This window comes from Lasioglossum baleicum, chromosome 14 (genome assembly GCF_051020765.1).
Source record: "Lasioglossum baleicum chromosome 14, iyLasBale1, whole genome shotgun sequence".
NCBI lineage: Eukaryota > Metazoa > Arthropoda > Insecta > Hymenoptera > Halictidae > Lasioglossum > Lasioglossum baleicum.
In genome coordinates this window covers 1,642,961-1,668,671 of record NC_134942.1, presented here as the reverse complement: position 1 = coordinate 1,668,671, position 25,711 = coordinate 1,642,961, and positions in this window count along the sequence as shown.

The window sequence follows — 25,711 nt, the reverse complement described above, 5'->3', positions numbered from 1 at the left end:
TGCTTGCCGAATCGGAGTTTCCGGACCAATTTCGCATATTTGCATGCAAATGCACTGATCTAGCACGCGAAACAGCGATACCGCACAGAAATACACTTCTGAAACGAAGAATCGCCTAATCTGACATAAGCTCGATTAAATAGCGATCGTGCTTGTCGGGTCGGGGTTTCTATTCCCATTTCTCATACTTGCATGCAAATGCACTGATCTAGCACGCGAAACAGCGATTCCGCACAGAAATACACTTCTGAAACGACGAATCGTCGAATCTGACATAAGCTCGAATAAATCGTGATCGTGCTTGCCGGGTCGGACTTTCTATTCCAATTTGGCATACTTGCATGCAAATGCACTGATCTAGCACGCGCAACAGCGATTCCGCACAGAAATTCATTTGTGACACGAATAATCGTCGAATCTGACATAAGCTCGAATAAATCGTGATCGTGCTTGCCGAATCGGAGTTTTCGTGCCAATTTCGCATACTTGCATGCAAATGCACTGATCTAGCGCGCGAAACAGCGATTCCGCACAGAAATACACTTCTGAAACGAAGAATCGTCGAATCTGACATAGGCTCGAATAAATTGTGATTGTGCTTGCCAGGTCGGAGTTTCTTTGCCAATTTCGCATATTTGCATGCAAATGCACTGATCTGGCACGCGAAACAGCGATTCCGCACAGAAATACACTTCTGAAACGAAGAATCGTCGAATCTGACATAAGCTCGAATAAAGGGTGATCGTGCATGTCGGGTCGGAGTTTCTGTGCCAATTTCGCATATTTGCATGCAATTGCACTGATCTAGCACGCGAAACAGCGATTCCGCACAGAAATTCATTTGTGAAACGAAGAATCGTCGAATCTGACATAAGCTCGAATAAATCGTGATCGTGCTTGCCGAATCAGAGTTTTCGTGCCAATTTCGCATACTTGCATGCAAATGCACTGATCTAGCACGCGCAACAGCGATTCCGCACAGAAATTCATTTGTGAAACGAATAATCGTCGAATCCGACATAAGCTCGAATAAATCGTGATCGTGCTTGCCGAATCGGAGTTTTCGTGCCAATTTCGCATATTTGCATGCAAATGCACTGATCTAGCGGGCGAAACAGCGATTCCGCACAGAAATATACTTCTCAAACGAAGAATCGTCGAATCTGACATAAGCTCGAATAAATCGTGGTCGTGCTCGCCGAATCGGAGTTTCCGTACCAATTTCGCATATTTGCATGCAATTGCACTGATCTAGCACGCGAAACAGCGATTCCGCACAGAAATTCATTTGTGAAACGAATAATCGTCGAATCTGACATAAGCTCGTATAAATCGTGAACCTGATGGCCGGGTCGGAGTTTCTATTCCAATCTCTCATACTTGCATGCAAATGCACTGATCTAGCGCGCGAAACAGCGATTCCGCACAGAAATACACTTCTCAAACGAAGAATCGTCGAATCTGACATAAGCTCGAATAAATCGTGGTCGTGCTCGCCGAATCGGAGTTTCCGTACCAATTTCGCATATTTGCATACAAATGCACTGATCTAGCACGCGAAACAGCAATTCCGCACAGAAATACACTTCTGAAACGAAGAATCGTCGAATCTGACATAAGCTCGTATAAATCGTAGTCGTGCTTGCCGAATCGGAGTTTCCGAGCCAATTTCGCATATTTGCATACAAATGCACTGATCTAGCACGCTAAACAGCGATTCCGTACAGAAATTCATTTGTGAAACGAATAATCGTCGAATCTAACATAAGCTCGAATAAATCGTGATCGTGCTTGCCGAATCGGAGTTTCCGTGCCAATTTCGCATATTTGCATACAAATGCACTGATCTAGCACGCTAAACAGCGATTCCGTACAGAAAGTCATTTGTGAAACGAATAATCGTCGAATCTGACATAAGCTCGAATAAATCGTGATCGTGCTTGCCGAATCAGAGTTTTCGTGCCAATTTCGCATACTTGCATGCAAATGCTCTGATCTAGCACGCGCAACAGCGATTCCGCACAGAAATTCATTTGTGAAACGAATAATCGTCGAATCCGACATAAGCTCGAATAAATGGTGATCGTGCTTGCCGAATCGGAGTTTTCGTGCCAATTTCGCATACTTGCATGCAAATGCACTGATCTAGCACGCGAAACAGCGATTCCGCACAGAAATACACTTCTGAAACGAAGTATCGTCGAATCTGACATAAGCTCGAATAAATCGTGATCGTGCTTGCCGGATCGGAGTTTCCGTGCCAATTTCGCATATTTGCATGCAATTGCACTGATCTAGCACGCGAAACAGCGATTCCGCACAGAAATTCATTTGTGAAACGAATAATCGTCGAATCTGACATAAGCTCGTATAAATCTTGAACCTGATGGCCGGGTCGGAGTTTCTATTCCAATTTCTCATACTTGCATGCAAATGCACTGATCTAGCGCGCGAAACAGCGATTCCGCACAGAAATACACTTCTCAAACGAAGAATCGTCGAATCTGACATAAGCTCGAATAAATCGTGGTCGTGCTCGCCGAATCGGAGTTTTCGTGCCAATTTCGCATACTTGCATGCAAATGCACTGATCTAGCACGCGCAACAGCGATTCCGCACAGAAATTCATTTGTGAAACGAATAATCGTCGAATCCGACATAAGCTCGAATAAATCGTGATCGTGCTTGCCGAATCGGAGTTTTCGTGAGAATTTCTCATACTTGCATGCAAATGCACTGATCTAGCGCGCGAAACAGCGATTCCGCACAGAAATACACTTCTCAAACGAAGAATCGTCGAATCTGACATAAGCTCGAATAAATCGTGGTCGTGCTCGCCGAATCGGAGTTTCCGTACCAATTTCGCATATTTGCATACAAATGCACTGATCTAGCACGCTAAACAGCGATTCCGAACAGAAATTCATTTGTGTTACGAATAATCGTCGAATCTGACATAAGCTCGAATAAATCGTGATCGTGCTTGCCGAATCAGAGTTTTCGTGCCAATTTCGCATACTTGCATGCAAATGCACTGATCTAGCACGCGCAACAGCGATTCCGCACAGAAATTCATTTGTGAAACGAATAATCGTCGAATCCGACATAAGCTCGAATAAATCGTGATCGTGCTTGCCGAATCGGAGTTTTCGTGCCAATTTCGCATATTTGCATGCAAATGCACTGATCTAGCGCGCGAAACAGCGATTCCGCACAGAAATACACTTCTGAAACGAAGAATCGTCGAATCTGACATAGGCTCGAATAAATTGTGATTGTGCTTGACGGGTCGGAGTTTCTGTGCCAATTTCGCATATTTGCATGCAAATGCACCGATCTGGCACGCGAAACAGCGATTCCGCACAGAAATACACTTCTCAAACGAAGAATCGTCGAATCTGACATAAGCTCGAATAAATCGTGGTCGTGCTTGCCGAATCAGAGTTTTCGTGCCAATTTCGCATACTTGCATGCAAATGCACTGATCTAGCACGCGCAACAGCGATTCCGCACAGAAATTCATTTGTGAAACGAATAATCGTCGAATCTGACATAAGCTCGAATAAATCGTGATCGTGCTTGCCGAATCAGAGTTTTCGTGCCAATTTCGCATACTTGCATGCAAATGCACTGATCTAGCACGCGCAACAGCGATTCGGCACAGAAATTCATTTGTGAAACGAATAATCGTCGAATTCGACATAAGCTCGAATAAATCGTGATCGTGCTTGTCGGGTCGGGGTTTCTATTCCCATTTCTCATACTTGCATGCAAATGCACTGATCTAGCACGCGAAACAGCGATTCCGCACAGAAATACACTTCTGCAACGAAGAATCGTCGAATCTGACATAAGCTCGAATAAATCGTGATCGTGCTTGCCGAATCGGAGTTATCGTGCCAATTTCGCATATTTGCATGCAAATGCACTGATCTAGCGCGCGAAACAGCGATTCCGCACAGAAATACAAATCTGAAACGAAGAATCGTCGAATCTGACATAAGCTCGAATAAATCGTTATCGTGCTTGCCGAATCGGAGTTTTCGTGCCAATTTCGCGTATCTGCATACAAATGCACTGATCTAGCACGCGAAACAGCGATTCCGCACAGAAATACACTTCTGCAACGAAGAATCGTCGAATCTGACATAAGCTCGAATAAATCGTGATCGTGCTTGCCGGGTCGGAGTTTCTATGAAAATTTTGCATGTTTGCATGCAAATGCACTGATATAGCACTCGAAACACCGATTCCGCACAGAAATTCATATGTGAAACGAATAATCGGCGAATGTGACATAAGCTCGAATGAATCGTGATCGTGCTTGCCAAATCGGAGTTTCCGTGCCAATTTCGCATATTTGCATGCAAATGCATTTATCTAGCACGCGAAACAGCGATTCCGCACAGAAATTCAGTTGTGAAACGAATAATCGTCGAATCTGACATAAGCTCAAATAAATCGTGATTGTGCTTGCCGAATCGCTGTTTTCGTGCCAATTTCGCATATTTGCATGCAAATGCACTGATCTAGCGCGCGAAACAGCGATTCCGCACAGAAATACACTTCTCAAACGAAGGATCGTCGAATCTGACATAAGCTCGAATAAATCGTGGTCATGCTTGCCGAATCGGAGTTTCCGGACCAATTTCGCATATTTGCATGCAAATGCACTGATCTAGCACGCGAAACAGCGATACCGCACAGAAATACACTTCTGAAACGAAGAATCGTCTAATCTGACATAAGCTCGATTAAATAGCGATCGTGCTTGTCGGGTCGGGATTTCTATTCCCATTTCTCATACTTGCATGCAAATGCACTGATCTAGCACGCGAAACAGCGATTCCGCACAGAAATACACTTCTGAAACGACGAATCGTCGAATCTGACATAAGCTCGAATAAATCGTGATCGTGCTTGCCGGGTCGGACTTTCTATTCCAATTTGGCATACTTGCATGCAAATGCACTGATCTAGCACGCGAAACAGCGATTCCGCACAGAAATTCATTTGTGAAACGAATAATCGTCGAATCTGACATAAGCTCGTATAAATCGTGAACCTGATGGCCGGGTCGGAGTTTCTATTCCAATCTCTCATACTTGCATGCAAATGCACTGATCTAGCGCGCGAAACAGCGATTCCGCACAGAAATACACTTCTCAAACGAAGAATCGTCGAATCTGACATAAGCTCGAATAAATCGTGGTCGTGCTCGCCGAATCGGAGTTTCCGTACCAATTTCGCATATTTGCATACAAATGCACTGATCTAGCACGCGAAACAGCAATTCCGCACAGAAATACACTTCTGAAACGAAGAATCGTCGAATCTGACATAAGCTCGTATAAATCGTAGTCGTGCTTGCCGAATCGGAGTTTCCGAGCCAATTTCGCATATTTGCATACAAATGCACTGATCTAGCACGCTAAACAGCGATTCCGTACAGAAATTCATTTGTGAAACGAATAATCGTCGAATCTAACATAAGCTCGAATAAATCGTGATCGTGCTTGCCGAATCGGAGTTTCCGTGCCAATTTCGCATATTTGCATACAAATGCACTGATCTAGCACGCTAAACAGCGATTCCGTACAGAAAGTCATTTGTGAAACGAATAATCGTCGAATCTGACATAAGCTAGAATAAATCGTGATCGTGCTTGCCGAATCAGAGTTTTCGTGCCAATTTCGCATACTTGCATGCAAATGCACTGATCTAGCACGCGCAACAGCGATTCCGCACAGAAATTCATTTGTGAAACGAATAATCGTCGAATCCGACATAAGCTCGAATAAATCGTGATCGTGCTTGCCGAATCGGAGTTTTCGTGCCAATTTCGCATACTTGCATGCAAATGCACTGATCTAGCACGCGAAACAGCGATTCCGCACAGAAATACACTTCTGCAACGAAGAATCGTCGAATCTGACATAAGCTCGAATAAATCGTGATCGTGCTTGCCGGGTCGGAGTTTCTATGAAAATTTTGCATGTTTGCATGCAAATGCACTGATATAGCACTCGAAACACCGATTCCGCACAGAAATTCATATGTGAAACGAATAATCGGCGAATGTGACATAAGCTCGAATGAATCGTGATCGTGCTTGCCAAATCGGAGTTTCCGTGCCAATTTCGCATATTTGCATGCAAATGCATTTATCTAGCACGCGAAACAGCGATTCCGCACAGAAATTCAGTTGTGAAACGAATAATCGTCGAATCTGACATAAGCTCAAATAAATCGTGATTGTGCTTGCCGAATCGCTGTTTTCGTGCCAATTTCGCATATTTGCATGCAAATGCACTGATCTAGCGCGCGAAACAGCGATTCCGCACAGAAATACACTTCTCAAACGAAGGATCGTCGAATCTGACATAAGCTCGAATAAATCGTGGTCATGCTTGCCGAATCGGAGTTTCCGGACCAATTTCGCATATTTGCATGCAAATGCACTGATCTAGCACGCGAAACAGCGATACCGCACAGAAATACACTTCTGAAACGAAGAATCGTCTAATCTGACATAAGCTCGATTAAATAGCGATCGTGCTTGTCGGGTCGGGATTTCTATTCCCATTTCTCATACTTGCATGCAAATGCACTGATCTAGCACGCGAAACAGCGATTCCGCACAGAAATACACTTCTGAAACGACGAATCGTCGAATCTGACATAAGCTCGAATAAATCGTGATCGTGCTTGCCGGGTCGGACTTTCTATTCCAATTTGGCATACTTGCATGCAAATGCACTGATCTAGCACGCGAAACAGCGATTCCGCACAGAAATTCATTTGTGAAACGAATAATCGTCGAATCTGACATAAGCTCGTATAAATCGTGAACCTGATGGCCGGGTCGGAGTTTCTATTCCAATCTCTCATACTTGCATGCAAATGCACTGATCTAGCGCGCGAAACAGCGATTCCGCACAGAAATACACTTCTCAAACGAAGAATCGTCGAATCTGACATAAGCTCGAATAAATCGTGGTCGTGCTCGCCGAATCGGAGTTTCCGTACCAATTTCGCATATTTGCATACAAATGCACTGATCTAGCACGCGAAACAGCAATTCCGCACAGAAATACACTTCTGAAACGAAGAATCGTCGAATCTGACATAAGCTCGTATAAATCGTAGTCGTGCTTGCCGAATCGGAGTTTCCGAGCCAATTTCGCATATTTGCATACAAATGCACTGATCTAGCACGCTAAACAGCGATTCCGTACAGAAATTCATTTGTGAAACGAATAATCGTCGAATCTAACATAAGCTCGAATAAATCGTGATCGTGCTTGCCGAATCGGAGTTTCCGTGCCAATTTCGCATATTTGCATACAAATGCACTGATCTAGCACGCTAAACAGCGATTCCGTACAGAAAGTCATTTGTGAAACGAATAATCGTCGAATCTGACATAAGCTAGAATAAATCGTGATCGTGCTTGCCGAATCAGAGTTTTCGTGCCAATTTCGCATACTTGCATGCAAATGCACTGATCTAGCACGCGCAACAGCGATTCCGCACAGAAATTCATTTGTGAAACGAATAATCGTCGAATCCGACATAAGCTCGAATAAATCGTGATCGTGCTTGCCGAATCGGAGTTTTCGTGCCAATTTCGCATACTTGCATGCAAATGCACTGATCTAGCACGCGAAACAGCGATTCCGCACAGAAATACACTTCTGAAACGAAGAATCGTCGAATCTGACATAGGCTCGAATAAATTGTGATTGTGCTTGCCAGGTCGGAGTTTCTTTGCCAATTTCGCATATTTGCATGCAAATGCACTGATCTGGCACGCGAAACAGCGATTCCGCACAGAAATACACTTCTGAAACGAAGAATCGTCGAATCTGACATAAGCTCGAATAAAGGGTGATCGTGCTTGTCGGGTCGGAGTTTCTATTCCAATTTCTCATACTTGCATGCAAATGCACTGATCTAGCACGCGAAACAGCGATTCCGCACAGAATTACACTTCTGAAACGAAGAATCGTCGAATCTGACATAGGCTCGAATAAATTGTGATTGTGCTTGCCAGGTCGGAGTTTCTTTGCCAATTTCGCATATTTGCATGCAATTGCACTGATCTAGCACGCGAAACAGCAATTCCGCACAGAAATTCATTTGTGAAACGAATAATCGTCGAATCTGACATAAGCTCGTATAAATCGTGAACCTGATGGCCGGGTCGGAGTTTCTATTCCAATTTCTCATACTTGCATGCAAATGCACTGATCTAGCGCGCGAAACAGCGATTCCGCACAGAAATACACTTCTCAAACGAAGAATCGTCGAATCTGATATAAGCTCGAATAAATCGTGGTCGTGCTCGCCGAATCGGAGTTTCCGTACCAATTTCGCATATGCATACAAATGCACTGATCTAGCACGCGAAACAGCAATTCCGCACAGAAATACACTTCTGAAACGAAGAATCGTCGAATCTGACATAAGCTCGTATAAATCGTAGTCGTGCTTGCCGAATCGGAGTTTCCGAGCCAATTTCGCATATTTGCATACAAATGCACTGATCTAGCACGCTAAACAGCGATTCCGTACAGAAATTCATTTGTGAAACGAATAATCGTCGAATCTAACATAAGCTCGAATAAATCGTGATCGTGCTTGCCGAATCGGAGTTTCCGTGCCAATTTCGCATATTTGCATACAAATGCACTGATCTAGCACGCTAAACAGCGATTCCGTACAGAAAGTCATTTGTGAAACGAATAATCGTCGAATCTGACATAAGCTCGAATAAATCGTGATCGTGCTTGCCGAATCAGAGTTTTCGTGCCAATTTCGCATACTTGCATGCAAATGCACTGATCTAGCACGCGCAACAGCGATTCCGCACAGAAATTCATTTGTGAAACGAATAATCGTCGAATCCGACATAAGCTCGAATAAATCGTGATCGTGCTTGCCGAATCGGAGTTTTCGTGCCAATTTCGCATATTTGCATGCAAATGCACTGATCTAGCACGCTAAACAGCGATTCCGTACAGAAAGTCATTTGTGAAACGAATAATCGTCGAATCTGACATAAGCTCGAATAAATCGTGATCGTGATTGCCAAATCGGAGTTTTCGTGCCAATTTCGCATATTTGCATGCAAATGCACTGATCTAGCGCGCGAAACAGCGATTCCGCACAGAAATACACTTCTCAAACGAAGAATCGTCGAATCTGACATAATCTCGAATAAATCGTGGTCGTGCTTGCCGAATCGGAGTATCCGTGCCAATTTCGCATATTTGCATACAAATGCACTGATCTAGCACGCGAAACAGCGATTCCGCACAGAAATACACTTCTGAAACGAAGAATCGTCGGATCTGACATAAACTCGAATAAATCGTGATCCTGATTGCCGGGTCGGAGTTTCTATTCCAATTTCTCATACTTGCATGCAAATGAACTGATCTAGCGCGCGAAACAGCGATTCCGCACAGAAATACACTTCTCAAACGAAGACTCGTCGAATCTGACATAAGCTCGAATAAATCGTGATCGTGCTTGCCGAAACGGAGTTTTTGTACGAATTTCGCATATTTGTATGCAAATGCACTGATCTAGCGCGCGAAACAGAGATTCCGCACAGAAATACACTTCTCAAACGAAGAATCGTCGAATCTGACACAATCTCGAATAAATCGTGGTCGTGCTTGCCGAATCGGAGTTTCCGTGCCAATTTCGCATATTTGCATGCAATTGCACTGATCTAGCGCGCGAAACAGCGATTCCGCACAGAAATACACTTCTGAAACGAAGAATCGTCGAATCTGACATAAGCTCGAATAAATCGTGATCGTGCTTGCCGGTTCGGAGTTTCTGTGCCAATTTCGCATATTTGCATGCAAATGCACTGATCTAGCGCGTGAGACAGCGATTCCGCACAGAAATACACTTCTCAAACGAAGAATCGTCGAATCTGACATAAACTCGAATAAATCGTGGTCGTGCTTGTCGAATCGGAGTTTCCGTGCCAATTTCGCATATTTGCATACAAATGCACTGATCCAGCACGCTAAACCGCGATTCCGTACAGAAATTCATTTGTGAAACGAATAATCGTCGCATCTGACATAAGCTCGAATAAATCGTGATCGTGCTTGCCGAATCGGAGTTTCCGTGCCAATTTCGCATATTTGCATGCAAATGCACTGATCTAGCGCGCGAAACAGCGATTCCGCACAGAAATACACTTCTCAAACGAAGAATCGTCGAATCTGACATAAGCTCGAATAAATCGTGGTCGTGCTCGCCGAATCGGAGTTTCCGTACCAATTTCGCATATTTGCATACAAATGCACTGATCTAGCACGCGAAACAGCAATTCCGCACAGAAATACACTTCTGAAACGAAGAATCGTCGAATCTGACATAAGCTCGTATAAATCGTAGTCGTGCTTGCCGAATCGGAGTTTCCGAGCCAATTTCGCATATTTGCATACAAATGCACTGGTCTAGCACGCTAAACAGCGATTCCGTACAGAAATTCATTTGTGAAACGAATAATCGTCGAATCTGACATAAGCTCGAATAAATCGTGATCGTGCTTGCCGAATTGGAGTTTCCGTGCCAATTTCTCATATTTGCATACAAATGCACTGATCTTGCACGCGAAACAGCAATTCCGCACAGAAATACACTTCTGAAACGAAGAATCGTCGAATCTGACATAAGCTCGTATAAATCGTAGTCGTGCTTGCCGAATCGGAGTTTCCGAGCCAATTTCGCATATTTGCATACAAATGCACTGGTCTAGCACGCTAAACAGCGATTCCGTACAGAAATTCATTTGTGAAACGAATAATCGTCGAATCTGACATAAGCTCGAATAAATCGTGGTCGTGCTTGCCGAATCGGAGTTTCCGTGCCAATTTCGCATATTTGCATGCAAATGCACTGATCTAGCACGCGAAACAGCGATACCGCACAGAAATACACTTCTGAAACGAAGAATCGTCTAATCTGACATAAGCTCGATTAAATAGCGATCGTGCTTGTCGGGTCGGGATTTCTATTCCCATTTCTCATACTTGCATGCAAATGCACTGATCTAGCACGCGAAACAGCGATTCCGCACAGAAATACACTTCTGAAACGACGAATCGTCGAATCTGACATAAGCTCGAATAAATCGTGATCGTGCTTGCCGGGTCGGACTTTCTATTCCAATTTGGCATACTTGCATGCAAATGCACTGATCTAGCACGCGCAACAGCGATTCCGCACAGAAATTCATTTGTGACACGAATAATCGTCGAATCTGACATAAGCTCGAATAAATCGTGATCGTGCTTGCCGAATCGGAGTTTTCGTGCCAATTTCGCATATTTGCATGCAAATGCACTGATCTAGCGCGCGAAACAGCGATTCCGCACAGAAATACACTTCTGAAACGAAGAATCGTCGAATCTGACATAGGCTCGAATAAATTGTGATTGTGCTTGCCAGGTCGGAGTTTCTTTGCCAATTTCGCATATTTGCATGCAAATGCACTGATCTGGCACGCGAAACAGCGATTGCGCACAGAAATACACTTCTGAAACGAAGAATCGTCGAATCTGACATAAGCTCGAATAAAGGGTGATCGTGCTTGTCGGGTCGGAGTTTCTATTCCAATTTCTCATACTTGCATGCAAATGCACTGATCTAGCACGCGAAACAGCGATTCCGCACAGAAATACACTTCTGAAACGAAGTATCGTCGAATCTGACATAAGCTCGAATAAATCGTGATCGTGCTTGCCGGATCGGAGTTTCCGTGCCAATTTCGCATATTTGCATGCAATTGCACTGATCTAGCACGCGAAACAGCAATTCCGCACAGAAATTCATTTGTGAAACGAATAATCGTCGAATCTGACATAAGCTCGAATAAAGGGTGATCGTGCTTGTCGGGTCGGAGTTTCTATTCCAATTTCTCATACTTGCATGCAAATGCACTGATCTAGCGCGCGAAACAGCGATTCCGCACAGAAATACACTTCTCAAACGAAGAATCGTCGAATCTGACATAAGCTCGAATAAATCGTGGTCGTGCTCGCCGAATCGGAGTTTCCGTACCAATTTCGCATATTTGCATACAAATGCACTGATCTAGCACGCGAAACAGCAATTCCGCACAGAAATACACTTCTGAAACGAAGAATCGTCGAATCTGACATAAGCTCGTATAAATCGTAGTCGTGCTTGCCGAATCGGAGTTTCCGAGCCAATTTCGCATATTTGCATACAAATGCACTGATCTAGCACGCTAAACAGCGATTCCGTACAGAAATTCATTTGTGAAACGAATAATCGTCGAATCTAACATAAGCTCGAATAAATCGTGATCGTGCTTGCCGAATCGGAGTTTCCGTGCCAATTTCGCATATTTGCATACAAATGCACTGATCTAGCACGCTAAACAGCGATTCCGTACAGAAAGTCATTTGTGAAACGAATAATCGTCGAATCTGACATAAGCTCGAATAAATCGTGATCGTGCTTGCCGAATCGGAGTTTTCGTGCCAATTTCGCATATTTGCATGCAAATGCACTGATCTAGCGCGCGAAACAGCGATTCCGCACAGAAATACACTTCTCAAACGAAGAATCGTCGAATCTGACATAAGCTCGAATAAACCGTGGTCGTGCTCGCCGAATCGGAGTTTCCGTACCAATTTCGCATATTTGCATACAAATGCACTGATCTAGCACGCGAAACAGCGATTCCGCACAGAAATACACTTCTCAAACGAAGAATCGTCGAATCTGACATAAGCTCGAATAAATCGTGGTCATGCTTGCCGAATCGGAGTTTCCGTGCCAATTTCGCATATTTGCATACAAATGCACTGATCTAGCAAGCTAAACAGCGATTCCGCACAGAAATACACTTCTCAAACGAAGAATCGTCGAATCTGACATAAGCTCGAATAAATCGTGGTCGTGCTTGCCGAATCGGAGTTTCCGTGCCAATTTCGCATATTTGCATGCAAATGCACTGATCTAGCACGCGAAACAGCGATACCGCACAGAAATACACTTCTGAAACGAAGAATCGTCTAATCTGACATAAGCTCGATTAAATAGCGATCGTGCTTGTCGGGTCGGGATTTCTATTCCCATTTCTCATACTTGCATGCAAATGCACTGATCTAGCACGCGAAACAGCGATTCCGCACAGAAATACACTTCTGAAACGACGAATCGTCGAATCTGACATAAGCTCGAATAAATCGTGATCGTGCTTGCCGGGTCGGACTTTCTATTCCAATTTGGCATACTTGCATGCAAATGCACTGATCTAGCACGCGCAACAGCGATTCCGCACAGAAATTCATTTGTGACACGAATAATCGTCGAATCTGACATAAGCTCGAATAAATCGTGGTCGTGCTCGCCGAATCGGAGTTTCCGTACCAATTTCGCATATTTGCATACAAATGCACTGATCTAGCACGCGAAACAGCAATTCCGCACAGAAATACACTTCTGAAACGAAGAATCGTCGAATCTGACATAAGCTCGTATAAATCGTAGTCGTGCTTGCCGAATCGGAGTTTCCGAGCCAATTTCGCATATTTGCATACAAATGCACTGATCTAGCACGCTAAACAGCGATTCCGTACAGAAATTCATTTGTGAAACGAATAATCGTCGAATCTAACATAAGCTCGAATAAATCGTGATCGTGCTTGCCGAATCGGAGTTTCCGTGCCAATTTCGCATATTTGCATACAAATGCACTGATCTAGCACGCTAAACAGCGATTCCGTACAGAAAGTCATTTGTGAAACGAATAATCGTCGAATCTGACATAAGCTCGAATAAATCGTGATCGTGCTTGCCGAATCGGAGTTTTCGTGCCAATTTCGCATATTTGCATGCAAATGCACTGATCTAGCGCGCGAAACAGCGATTCCGCACAGAAATACACTTCTCAAACGAAGAATCGTCGAATCTGACATAAGCTCGAATAAACCGTGGTCGTGCTCGCCGAATCGGAGTTTCCGTACCAATTTCGCATATTTGCATACAAATGCACTGATCTAGCACGCGAAACAGCGATTCCGCACAGAAATACACTTCTCAAACGAAGAATCGTCGAATCTGACATAAGCTCGAATAAATCGTGGTCATGCTTGCCGAATCGGAGTTTCCGTGCCAATTTCGCATATTTGCATACAAATGCACTGATCTAGCAAGCTAAACAGCGATTCCGCACAGAAATACACTTCTCAAACGAAGAATCGTCGAATCTGACATAAGCTCGAATAAATCGTGGTCGTGCTTGCCGAATCGGAGTTTCCGTGCCAATTTCGCATATTTGCATGCAAATGCACTGATCTAGCACGCGAAACAGCGATACCGCACAGAAATACACTTCTGAAACGAAGAATCGTCTAATCTGACATAAGCTCGATTAAATAGCGATCGTGCTTGTCGGGTCGGGATTTCTATTCCCATTTCTCATACTTGCATGCAAATGCACTGATCTAGCACGCGAAACAGCGATTCCGCACAGAAATACACTTCTGAAACGACGAATCGTCGAATCTGACATAAGCTCGAATAAATCGTGATCGTGCTTGCCGGGTCGGACTTTCTATTCCAATTTGGCATACTTGCATGCAAATGCACTGATCTAGCACGCGCAACAGCGATTCCGCACAGAAATTCATTTGTGACACGAATAATCGTCGAATCTGACATAAGCTCGAATAAATCGTGATCGTGCTTGCCGAATCGGAGTTTCTTTGCCAATTTCGCATATTTGCATGCAAATGCACTGATCTGGCACGCGAAACAGCGATTGCGCACAGAAATACACTTCTGAAACGAAGAATCGTCGAATCTGACATAAGCTCGAATAAAGGGTGATCGTGCTTGTCGGGTCGGAGTTTCTATTCCAATTTCTCATACTTGCATGCAAATGCACTGATCTAGCACGCGAAACAGCGATTCCGCACAGAAATACACTTCTGAAACGAAGTATCGTCGAATCTGACATAAGCTCGAATAAATCGTGATCGTGCTTGCCGGATCGGAGTTTCCGTGCCAATTTCGCATATTTGCATGCAATTGCACTGATCTAGCACGCGAAACAGCAATTCCGCACAGAAATTCATTTGTGAAACGAATAATCGTCGAATCTGACATAAGCTCGAATAAAGGGTGATCGTGCTTGTCGGGTCGGAGTTTCTATTCCAATTTCTCATACTTGCATGCAAATGCACTGATCTAGCGCGCGAAACAGCGATTCCGCACAGAAATACACTTCTCAAACGAAGAATCGTCGAATCTGACATAAGCTCGAATAAATCGTGGTCGTGCTCGCCGAATCGGAGTTTCCGTACCAATTTCGCATATTTGCATACAAATGCACTGATCTAGCACGCGAAACAGCAATTCCGCACAGAAATACACTTCTGAAACGAAGAATCGTCGAATCTGACATAAGCTCGTATAAATCGTAGTCGTGCTTGCCGAATCGGAGTTTCCGAGCCAATTTCGCATATTTGCATACAAATGCACTGATCTAGCACGCTAAACAGCGATTCCGTACAGAAATTCATTTGTGAAACGAATAATCGTCGAATCTAACATAAGCTCGAATAAATCGTGATCGTGCTTGCCGAATCGGAGTTTCCGTGCCAATTTCGCATATTTGCATACAAATGCACTGATCTAGCACGCTAAACAGCGATTCCGTACAGAAAGTCATTTGTGAAACGAATAATCGTCGAATCTGACATAAGCTCGAATAAATCGTGATCGTGCTTGCCGAATCGGAGTTTTCGTGCCAATTTCGCATATTTGCATGCAAATGCACTGATCTAGCGCGCGAAACAGCGATTCCGCACAGAAATACACTTCTCAAACGAAGAATCGTCGAATCTGACATAAGCTCGAATAAACCGTGGTCGTGCTCGCCGAATCGGAGTTTCCGTACCAATTTCGCATATTTGCATACAAATGCACTGATCTAGCACGCGAAACAGCGATTCCGCACAGAAATACACTTCTCAAACGAAGAATCGTCGAATCTGACATAAGCTCGAATAAATCGTGGTCATGCTTGCCGAATCGGAGTTTCCGTGCCAATTTCGCATATTTGCATACAAATGCACTGATCTAGCAAGCTAAACAGCGATTCCGTACAGAAATTCATTTGTGAAACGAAGAATCGTCGAATCTGACATAAGCTCGTATAAATCGTGGTCGTGCTTGCCGAATCGGAGTTTCCGTGCCAATTTCGCATATTTGCATACAAATGCACTGATCTAGCACGCTAAACAGCGATTCCGTACAGAAAGTCATTTGTGAAACGAATAATCGTCGAATCTGACATAAGCTCGAATAAATCGTGATCGTGATTGCCAAATCGGAGTTTTCGTGCCAATTTCGCATATTTGCATGCAAATGCACTGATCTAGCGCGCGAAACAGCGATTCCGCACAGAAATACACTTCTCAAACGAAGAATCGTCGAATCTGACATAACCTCGAATAAATCGTGGTCGTGCTTGCCGAATCGGAGTATCCGTGCCAATTTCGCATATTTGCATACAAATGCACTGATCTAGCACGCGAAACAGCGATTCCGCACATAAATACACTTCTGAAACGAAGAATCGTCGGATCTGACATAAACTCGAATAAATCGTGATCCTGATTGCCGGGTCGGAGTTTCTATTCCAATTTCTCATACTTGCATGCAAATGAACTGATCTAGCGGGCGAAACAGCGATTCCGCACAGAAATACACTTCTCAAACGAAGACTCGTCGAATCTGACATAAGCTCGAATAAATCGTGATCGTGCTTGCCGAAACGGAGTTTTCGTACGAATTTCGCATATTTGTATGCAAATGCACTGATCTAGCGCGCGAAACAGAGATTCCGCACAGAAATACACTTCTCAAACGAAGAATCGTCGAATCTGACATAATCTCGAATAAATCGTGGTCGTGCTTGCCGAATCGGAGTTTCCGTGCCAATTTCGCATATTTGCATGCAATTGCACTGATCTAGCGCGCGAAACAGCGATTCCGCACAGAAATACACTTCTGAAACGAAGAATCGTCGAATCTGACATAAGCTCGAATAAATCGTGATCGTGCTTGCCGGTTCGGAGTTTCTGTGCCAATTTCGCATATTTGCATGCAAATGCACTGATCTAGCGCGTGAGACAGCGATTCCGCACAGAAATACACTTCTCAAACGAAGAATCGTCGAATCTGACATAAACTCGAATAAATCGTGGTCGTGCTTGTCGAATCGGAGTTTCCGTGCCAATTTCGCATATTTGCATACAAATGCACTGATCCAGCACGCTAAACCGCGATTCCGTACAGAAATTCATTTGTGAAACGAATAATCGTCGAATCTGACATAAGCTCGAATAAATCGTGATCGTGCTTGCCGAATCGGAGTTTCCGTGCCAATTTCGCATATTTGCATGCAAATGCATTTATCTAGCACGCGAAACAGCGATTCCGCACAGAAATTCAGTTGTGAAACGAATAATCGTGGAATCTGACATAAGCTCGAATAAATCGTGATTGTGCTTGCCGAATCGCTGTTTTCGTGCCAATTTCGCATATTTGCATGCAAATGCACTGATCTAGCGCGCGAAACAGCGATTCCGCACAGAAATACACTTCTGAAACGAAGAATCGTCGAATCTGACATAAGCTCGAATAAATCGTGATCGTGCTTGCAGGGTCGGAGTTTCTGTGCGAATTTCGCATATTTGCATGCAAATGCACTGATCTAGCACGCGAAACAGCGATACCGCACAGAAATACACTTCTGAAACGAAGAATCGTCTAATCTGACATAAGCTCGATTAAATAGCGATCGTGCTTGTCGGGTCGGGGTTTCTATTCCCATTTCTCATACTTGCATGCAAATGCACTGATCTAGCACGCGAAACAGCGATTCCGCACAGAAATACACTTCTGAAACGAAGAATCGTCGAATCTGACATAAGCTCGAATAAATCGTGATCGTGCTTGCCGGGTCGGAGTTTCTATTCCAATTTGGCATACTTGCATGCAAATGCACTGATCTAGCACGCGCAACAGCGATTCCGCACAGAAATTCATTTGTGAAACGAATAATCGTCGAATCTGACATAAGCTCGAATAAATCGTGATCGTGCTTGCCGAATCGGAGTTTTCGGGCCAATTTCGCATATTTGCATGCAAATGCACTGATCTAGCGCGCGAAACAGCGATTCCGCACAGAAATACACTTCTGAAACGAAGAATCGTCGAATCTGACATAGGCTCGAATAAATTGTGATTGTGCTTGCCAGGTCGGAGTTTCTTTGCCAATTTCGCATATTTGCATGCAAATGCACTGTTCTAGCGCGCGAAACAGCGATTCCGCTCAGAAATACACTTCTGAAACGAAGAATCGTCGAATCTGACATAGGCTCGAATAAGGGGTGATCGTGCTTGTCGGGTCGGAGTTTCTATTCCAATTTCTCATACTTGCATGCAAATGCACTGATCTAGCACGCGAAACAGCGATTCCGCACAGAAATACACTTCTGAAACGAAGTATCGTCGAATCTGACATAAGCTCGAATAAATCGTGATCGTGCTTGCCGGATCGGAGTTTCCGTGCCAATTTCGCATATTTGCATGCAATTGCACTGATCTAGCACGCGAAACAGCAATTCCGCACAGAAATTCATTTGTGAAACGAATAATCGTCGAATCTGACATAAGCTCGTATAAATCGTGAACCTGATGGCCGGGTCGGAGTTTCTATTCCCATTTCTCATACTTGCATGCAAATGCACTGATCTAGCACGCGAAACAGCGATTCCGCACAGAAATACACTTCTGAAACGAAGAATCGTCGAATCTGACATAAGCTCGAATAAATCGTGATCGTGCTTGCCGGGTCGGAGTTTCTATTCCAATTTGGCATACTTGCATGCAAATGCACTGATCTAGCACGCGCAACAGCGATTCCGCACAGAAATTCATTTGTGACACGAATAATCGTCGAATCTGACATAAGCTCGAATAAATCGTGATCGTGCTTGCCGAATCGGAGTTTTCGTGCCAATTTCGCATATTTGCATGCAAATGCACTGATCTAGCGCGCGAAACAGCGATTCCGCACGGAAATACACTTCTGAAACGAAGAATCGTCGAATCTGACATAGGCTCGAATAAATTGTGATTGTGCTTGCCAGGTCGGAGTTTCTTTGCCAATTTCGCATATTTGCATGCAAATGCACTGATCTGGCACGCGAAACAGCGATTCCGCACAGAAATACACTTCTGAAACGAAGAATCGTCGAATCTGACATTAGCTCGAATAAATGGTGATCGTGCTTGTCGGGTCGGAGTTTCTATTCCAATTTCTCATACTTGCATGCAAATGCACTGATCTAGCACGCGAAACAGCGATTCCGCACAGAAATACACTTCTGAAACGAAGTATCGTCGAATCTGACATAGGCTCGAATAAATCGTGATCGTGCTTGCCGGATCGGAGTTTCCGTGCCAATTTCGCATATTTGCATGCAATTGCACTGATCTAGCACGCGAAACAGCAATTCCGCACAGAAATTCATTTGTGAAACGAATAATCGTCGAATCTGACATAAGCTCGTATAAATCGTGAACCTGATGGCCGGGTCGGAGTTTCTATTCCAATTTCTCATACTTGCATGCAAATGCACTGATCTAGCGCGCGAAACAGCGATTCCGCACAGAAATACACTTCTCAAACGAAGAATCGTCGAATCTGACATAAGCTCGAATAAATCGTGGTCGTGCTCGCCGAATCGGAGTTTCCGTACCAATTTCGCATATTTGCATACAAATGCACTGATCTAGCACGCGAAACAGCAATTCCGCACAGAAATACACTTCTGAAACGAAGAATCGTCGAATCTGACATAAGCTCGTATAAATCGTAGTCGTGCTTGCCGAATCGGAGTTTCCGAGCCAATTTCGCATATTTGCATACAAATGCACTGATCTAGCACGCTAAACAGCGATTCCGTACAGAAATTCATTTGTGAAACGAATAATCGTCGAATCTAACATAAGCTCGAATAAATCGTGATCGTGCTTGCCGAATCGGAGTTTCCGTGCCAATTTCGCATATTTGCATACAAATGCACTGATCTAGCACGCTAAACAGCGATTCCGTACAGAAAGTCATTTGTGAAACGAATAATCGTCGAATCTGACATAAGCTCGAATAAATCGTGATCGTGCTTGCCGAATCAGAGTTTCCGTGCCAATTTCGCATATTTGCATACAAATGCACTGATCTAGCACGCTAAACAGCGATTCCGTACAGAAAGTCATTTGTGAAACGAATAATCGTCGAATCTGACATAAGCTCGAATAAATCGTGATCGTGCTCGCCGAATCGGAGTTTCCGTACCAATTTCGCATATTTGCATACAAATGCACTGATCTAGCACGCGAAACAGCAATTCCGCACAGAAATACACTTCTGAAACGAAGAATCGTCGAATCTGACATAAGCTCGTATAAATCGTAGTCGTGCTTGCCGAATCGGAGTTTCCGAGCCAATTTCGCATATTTGCATACAAATGCACTGATCTAGCACGCTAAACAGCGATTCCGTACAGAAATTCATTTGTGAAACGAATAATCGTCGAATCTAACATAAGCTCGAATAAATCGTGATCGTGCTTGCCGAATCGGAGTTTCCGTGCCAATTTCGCATATTTGCATACAAATGCACTGATCTAGCACGCTAAACAGCGATTCCGTACAGAAAGTCATTTGTGAAACGAATAATCGTCGAATCTGACATAAGCTCGAATAAATCGTGATCGTGCTTGCCGAATCAGAGTTTTCGTGCCAATTTCGCATACTTGCATGCAAATGCACTGATCTAGCACGCGCAACAGCGATTCCGCACAGAAATTCATTTGTGAAACGAATAATCGTCGAATCCGACATAAGCTCGAATAAATCGTGATCGTGCTTGCCGAATCGGAGTTTTCGTGCCAATTTCGCATATTTGCATACAAATGCACTGATCTAGCACGCGAAACAGCGATTCCGCACAGAAATACACTTCTGAAACGAAGAATCGTCGGATCTGACATAAACTCGAATAAATCGTGATCCTGATTGCCGGGTCGGAGTTTTCGTACGAATTTCGCATATTTGTATGCAAATGCACTGATCTAGCACGCGAAACAGCGATTCCGCACAGAAATTCATTTGTGAAACGAATAATCGTCGAATCTGACATAAGCTCGTATAAATCGTGAACCTGATGGCCGGGTCGGAGTTTCTATTCCAATTTCTCATACTTGCATGCAAATGCACTGATCTAGCGCGCGAAACAGCGATTCCGCACAGAAATACACTTCTCAAACGAAGAATCGTCGAATCTGACATAAGCTCGAATAAATCGTGGTCGTGCTCGCCGAATCGGAGTTTCCGTACCAATTTCGCATATTTGCATACAAATGCACTGATCTAGCACGCGAAACAGCGATTCCGCACAGAAATACACTTCTCAAACGAAGAATCGTCGAATCTGACATAAGCTCGAATAAATCGTGGTCATGCTTGCCGAATCGGAGTTTCCGTGCCAATTTCGCATATTTGCATACAAATGCACTGATCTAGCAAGCTAAACAGCGATTCCGTACAGAAATTCATTTGTGAAACGAAGAATCGTCGAATCTGACATAAGCTCGTATAAATCGTGGTCGTGCTTGCCGAATTGGAGTTTCCGTGCCAATTTCGCATATTTGCATACAAATGCACTGATCTAGCACGCTAAACAGCGATTCCGTACAGAAAGTCATTTGTGAAACGAATAATCGTCGAATCTGACATAAGCTCGAATAAATCGTGATCGTGATTGCCAAATCGGAGTTTTCGTGCCAATTTCGCATATTTGCATGCAAATGCACTGATCTAGCGCGCGAAACAGCGATTCCGCACAGAAATACACTTCTCAAACGAAGAATCGTCGAATCTGACATAATCTCGAATAAATCGTGGTCGTGCTTGCCGAATCGGAGTATCCGTGCCAATTTCGCATATTTGCATACAAATGCACTGATCTAGCACGCGAAACAGCGATTCCGCACAGAAATACACTTCTGAAACGAAGAATCGTCGGATCTGACATAAACTCGAATAAATCGTGATCCTGATTGCCGGGTCGGAGTTTCTATTCCAATTTCTCATACTTGCATGCAAATGAACTGATCTAGCGCGCGAAACAGCGATTCCGCACAGAAATACACTTCTCAAACGAAGACTCGTCGAATCTGACATAAGCTCGAATAAATCGTGATCGTGCTTGCCGAAACGGAGTTTTCGTACGAATTTCGCATATTTGTATGCAAATGCACTGATCTAGCGCGCGAAACAGAGATTCCGCACAGAAATACACTTCTCAAACGAAGAATCGTCGAATCTGACATAATCTCGAATAAATCGTGGTCGTGCTTGCCGAATCGGAGTTTCCGTGCCAATTTCGCATATTTGCATGCAATTGCACTGATCTAGCACGCGAAACAGCGATTCCGCACAGAAATTCATTTGTGAAACGAAGAATCGTCGAATCTGACATAAGCTCGAATAAATCGTGATCGTGCTCGCCGAATCGGAGTTTCCGTACCAATTTCGCATATTTGCATACAAATGCACTGATCTAGCACGCGAAACAGCAATTCCGCACAGAAATACACTTCTGAAACGAAGAATCGTCGAATCTGACATAAGCTCGTATAAATCGTAGTCGTGCTTGCCGAATCGGAGTTTCCGAGCCAATTTCGCATATTTGCATACAAATGCACTGATCTAGCACGCTAAACAGCGATTCCGTACAGAAATTCATTTGTGAAACGAATAATCGTCGAATCTAACATAAGCTCGAATAAATCGTGATCGTGCTTGCCGAATCGGAGTTTCCGTGCCAATTTCGCATATTTGCATACAAATGCACTGATCTAGCACGCTAAACAGCGATTCCGTACAGAAAGTCATTTGTGAAACGAATAATCGTCGAATCTGACATAAGCTCGAATAAATCGTGATCGTGCTTGCCGAATCAGAGTTTTCGTGCCAATTTCGCATACTTGCATGCAAATGCACTGATCTAGCACGCGCAACAGCGATTCCGCACAGAAATTCATTTGTGAAACGAATAATCGTCGAATCCGACATAAGCTCGAATAAATCGTGATCGTGCTTGCCGAATCGGAGTTTTTCGTGCCAATTTCGCATATTTGCATACAAATGCACTGATCTAGCACGCGAAACAGCGATTCCGCACAGAAATACACTTCTGAAACGAAGAATCGTCGGATCTGACATAAACTCGAATAAATCGTGATCCTGATTGCCGGGTCGGAGTTTTCGTACGAATTTCGCATATTTGTATGCAAATGCACTGATCTAGCACGCGAAACAGCGATTCCGCACAGAAATTCATTTGTGAAACGAATAATCGTCGAATCTGACATAAGCTCGTATAAATCGTGAACCTGATGGCCGGGTCGGAGTTTCTATTCCAATTTCTCATACTTGCATGCAAATGCACTGATCTAGCGCGCGAAACAGCGATTCCGCACAGAAATACACTTCTCAAACGAAGAATCGTCGAATCTGACATAAGCTCGAATAAATCGTGGTCGTGCTCGCCGAATCGGAGTTTCCGTACCAATTTCGCATATTTGCATACAAATGCACTGATCTAGCACGCGAAACAGCGATTCCGCACAGAAATACACTTCTCAAACGAAGAATCGTCGAATCTGACATAAGCTCGAATAAATCGTGGTCATGCTTGCCGAATCGGAGTTTCCGTGCCAATTTCGCATATTTGCATACAAATGCACTGATCTAGCAAGCTAAACAGCGATTCCGTACAGAAATTCATTTGTGAAACGAAGAATCGTCGAATCTGACATAAGCTCGTATAAATCGTGGTCGTGCTTGCCGAATTGGAGTTTCCGTGCCAATTTCGCATATTTGCATACAAATGCACTGATCTAGCACGCTAAACAGCGATTCCGTACAGAAAGTCATTTGTGAAACGAATAATCGTCGAATCTGACATAAGCTCGAATAAATCGTGATCGTGATTGCCAAATCGGAGTTTTCGTGCCAATTTCGCATATTTGCATGCAAATGCACTGATCTAGCGCGCGAAACAGCGATTCCGCACAGAAATACACTTCTCAAACGAAGAATCGTCGAATCTGACATAATCTCGAATAAATCGTGGTCGTGCTTGCCGAATCGGAGTATCCGTGCCAATTTCGCATATTTGCATACAAATGCACTGATCTAGCACGCGAAACAGCGATTCCGCACAGAAATACACTTCTGAAACGAAGAATCGTCGGATCTGACATAAACTCGAATAAATCGTGATCCTGATTGCCGGGTCGGAGTTTCTATTCCAATTTCTCATACTTGCATGCAAATGAACTGATCTAGCGCGCGAAACAGCGATTCCGCACAGAAATACACTTCTCAAACGAAGACTCGTCGAATCTGACATAAGCTCGAATAAATCGTGATCGTGCTTGCCGAAACGGAGTTTTCGTACGAATTTCGCATATTTGTATGCAAATGCACTGATCTAGCGCGCGAAACAGAGATTCCGCACAGAAATACACTTCTCAAACGAAGAATCGTCGAATCTGACATAATCTCGAATAAATCGTGGTCGTGCTTGCCGAATCGGAGTTTCCGTGCCAATTTCGCATATTTGCATGCAATTGCACTGATCTAGCGCGCGAAACAGCGATTCCGCACAGAAATACACTTCTGAAACGAAGAATCGTCGAATCTGACATAAGCTCGAATAAATCGTGATCGTGCTTGCCGGTTCGGAGTTTCTGTGCCAATTTCGCATATTTGCATGCAAATGCACTGATCTAGCGCGTGAGACAGCGATTCCGTACAGAAATTCATTTGTGGAACGAGTAATCGTCGAATCTGACATAAGCTCGAATAAATCGTGGTCGTGCTTGTCGAATCGGAGTTTCCGTGCCAATTTCGCATATTTGCATACAAATGCATTTATCTAGCACGCGAAACAGCGATTCCGCACAGAAATTCAGTTGTGAAACGAATAATCGTGGAATCTGACATAAGCTCGAATAAATCGTGATTGTGCTTGCCGAATCGCTGTTTTCGTGCCAATTTCGCATATTTGCATGCAAATGCACTGATCTAGCGCGCGAAACAGCGATTCCGCACAGGAAATACACTTCTGAAACGAAGAATCGTCGAATCTGACATAAGCTCGAATAAAGGGTGATCGTGCTTGTCGGGTCGGAGTTTCTGTGCCAATTTCGCATATTTGCATGCAATTGCACTGATCTAGCACGCGAAACAGCGATTCCGCACAGAAATTCATTTGTGAAACGAAGAATCGTCGAATCTGACATAAGCTCGAATAAATCGTGATCGTGCTTGCCGAATCAGAGTTTTCGTGCCAATTTCGCATACTTGCCTGCAAATGCACTGATCTAGCACGCGCAACAGCGATTCCGCACAGAAATTCATTTGTGAAACGAATAATCGTCGAATCCGAAATAAGCTCGAATAAATCGTGATCGTGCTTGCCGAATCGGAGTTTTCGTGCCAATTTCGCATATTTGCATGCAAATGCACTGATCTAGCGCGCGAAACAGCGATTCCG